The 3,394-nt window shown below is 35.9% G+C and overlaps 1 long non-coding RNA gene across 1 annotated transcript; it reads right to left on the bottom strand.

Annotated features, from left to right (window-relative positions):
* On the bottom strand, nt 896-1,538 carry LOC110268177. Its single transcript, XR_002356283.1, has 2 exons — nt 1,408-1,538; nt 896-1,034 (listed from the first exon to the last, which is right to left on the bottom strand). It is a non-coding gene; the product is annotated as an uncharacterized LOC110268177 (long non-coding RNA).

Here is a 3,394-nt window from a genome sequence, read left to right as displayed (position 1 = left end):
AAATTACAGACGGATTTTTACCAGTTACCGACAGATTTTTCCTCTGTAAATTTTCTATCCATTTCCCAAAGGCGACGCACTTTCAGACGGATTTTTCGTCTGTAATTACAGACGGATTTTTCGTCTATAATTTGAACTTTGAAAAATTATCTTACACTCTAATTACAGACAGAAAATCCGTCTGTAAATTCGTCAGTAAGGTAAAATAGAATTTTTTTTATTTTTCTAATTACGAAATAAACTTATTTTCATACAAAATAAATATTAATTTAATACAAATTTTTATCTAATTTGTATTCGAATATTTATAATATTTCAAAAAATAAACAAATTCATCGTATTATCAAACTAAAAGAAAAGTACTATAAACAAGCAAGTCAATATAATTCAAAACATAAACAAAATGTATTGATCATCAACTATAATTTCTAGTATATTGTTCAACCATACTAAAACTATCAGCTATAGTCTTCAGTGTCATCTTCATCCTCATCATCATCATAGCCCTCATCCGAAGACATTGAGGGTGGCGGCGGTGGCGGTGGTAGTGGAACTGCACTAGAACTACTTGACGCTCTAATCTTCTCATAATAGCTAACATAAGCATCATTCCATCTCTTCTATTTCAGCTTTTCCTTCTTGGCCTTTCCAATTGCCCGTTCCAACTTTTCTAATTTCTTTTGAGTCTTTTCCAAAGGAGCCAAGCGTGTATCTAACAACTTACTAATACGCTCATCTGTTTGTTGAGTAACACGCTGAAAAAGCTCTTCATTGAGATTATGAATCTGTTCTCACAAATCAGGAACAGAATTTTGATTTCTTGGTGCTCTTCCAGATACAAAATTGGCAGAAGTGGTTCTAGACTTGATAGAGCTAGAAAAGAATGACCATTTTCCGTAAACTCGATTCTTCTTTTGCCCACCACACACTTCCTCCCAAATCAAGTCTTCATCAATTGGTTGTAGCTCCATTCCCTGTGCTTGAGCCTCGGCATGTTGAGCCTGAACTTCTGCCAACTTTTTTATAAACTTCTCCTGTTGCACAATGATTATATCAATTATATTATTATTATTAAGACAAATAGCCATGCATATCATAGTGCAGCAAATGCAGATTATAAAAAACTTAATTTACATATAACGCGAAAAAGAAAAGAAAAAGACTTCTCCTTTAATTGGCACATGGCTGACATCTCCTCTAAATTTATAATGAATTGGTTTACCAGGCATGTAAGTTGCATAAACTTGGAAGAAAAGAAACCAACTATAAAATCACAAAGCACAAAGCTGAATAATAATAATAATGTTGAACATAGTTAGGACCACTAAATACAGTAATGTTAATGCCAGACAGCTAGAAATTAGTTAATAATTTTGACATAGGAAGAGTATTTGTGCTATATCTCACATGAGTGTCTTGAGAGGCTTGTCCACCCATTTAGACTTGTCACTTTTAAGTGTGTGGGTTTCTTTGAAGACCTCCTCGTGGGTTGGTGTACGACCCAACTGCTTCTTGTGTTCCACATAAAATACAAAATAAGAAAAATTTTACATAAATAAATGTCTGTTAAATAAGATCTAAAGCCACTTAAATTATGTTACCATCCTCTCTATAGTTGAGCTCAATGGAATAGAACCACCATAATGGACAGAACCACCTAAGAGTGACGCTCAATTCTCTCTTACTTTTTTTCTTATATTTTTCCATTTCTCATCTGTTTCCATTACCTTTCCAACACCTTTTTGTAAGCAGGAATTAGCCATTCGTGGGTTGTATCCACACCCTCACGGATATCTGACATCATTTGGCTAAATCGCTTACTTGTCCTATACTTGAAAGCCCTCTAGAAAAACTCATCATCATCATCATCAATAAGAAAGTGGCTCTGCACATACTCATCAAGTTGCTACTTATAAGATTCAAATCAATATTCAATCCAAAATAATTTTATTCAATCCAATACTTTTACCTTCCACTCCTTAAACCAAAGCTTCTTTGTCGGAAGAGGGACATCTCCAAACTTTTTGTACGGTTTATCATATCGTTTCTTGATGATCTTTGTAATCTTCTGAGAACCAGGAGGGAAAGGTAACCAACTGATAATTTCATAAAGAATTGACAAGTTAGGAAACTAAAAAAACAGTTTTAAATCATTAGCACTTTAATTTGAAATTAAAATATAGTAGTAAACACATTTAGATGCAGTCATATTGTACTATTGGCCATTTAGATGATAAGACTATGGTTAGAATAAGATGAATTGTAGGTGGTTTAATTACAGGACTAAAGACCTCGGTAAAATCTATTCCCTCAATTTGATGGTTTCCTAAAGCTACTAACCTGGCCTTATATCAGAGGACAGAACCATTTAGACTTTGCTTAATAGCAAACACCCATTTTGAGCCAATTACAAGAGAGTTAGATGGTGTAGGAACCAATTGCCATGTGTGATTCTTATCCAAGGCATCAATTTCAGCTTGCATTGCAGCTTTCCAGTGAGGAAGTTCAATGGCTTGCTTAGCAGAAGAGGGTACTGTTTGAAGAAAGTTAGGATCTGAATTAAATGTAGATAACTTAGTGTGCAAAATTCTAGGCTTTGAAGCACCAGATTTTGACCAAATAAGCATAGGATGTTGATTAGAAGAAGTTTGGGGGGAAGGGTAAGTGTATCTCAATTCCTGAGATGGGAATTGAAGGAGAATCAGTATGAGATGTTGAATGATTAGTTGTATTAGAAGGAATTAAATTGTTGTGAGTAGGTACAGATGCTGAATTATTAGAAGAGGGAGGATTAGATACACTATTAGGTTTGGGAAATCCACTAGAAGTACCATTGGTATTAGGAGTAGTAAAAGAAGAAGAGTGATTAGTATTGCTTGCTGAAAGAGTAATAAGAGGAATAGGTAATGCAGTATGTGAAAATTGTGTAGAAGAGTAATAAGAGGAATAGGTAATGCAGTATGGGAAATCCACTAGAAGCTGCTATTTTAATTATGGAGAGATCCAAAATTTACCTTGTTTTTTCATCAGGAACCAATCTTTCTTTTGTGACACTATTAGGAACCGATGCAGTCTCTGATGGAGGAGATGTACTAGAGCTTCCAGGTGTCTCTGAATCAACTAATAGACTGGAATTGCGAAGCGGAGGAAGAATCGAAATTGGAGGAGGGGGTGGAGGAGGGGGATCCATACATCCTGGAGTAGGCCAACTTGGTGGAGGAAGACCCGTGTAGCCTGGATTAGGTACCATCAAATACGGTTGCTGGCTAAGTGGTCCTGACTGAAAATCTGGCACAAACGAAGTCCCAGAAGAGGTGGAGGTGGTTGAAATAGCGGCTGTGGCAGTGGTGCGAGAACTTCTATGACCCTTGATACCTTTACCGTTGACCCGATG

Source organism: Arachis ipaensis, chromosome B10, assembly GCF_000816755.2.
Source record: "Arachis ipaensis cultivar K30076 chromosome B10, Araip1.1, whole genome shotgun sequence".
NCBI lineage: Eukaryota > Viridiplantae > Streptophyta > Magnoliopsida > Fabales > Fabaceae > Arachis > Arachis ipaensis.
This window is presented reverse-complemented; position numbering and strand designations above follow the sequence as displayed.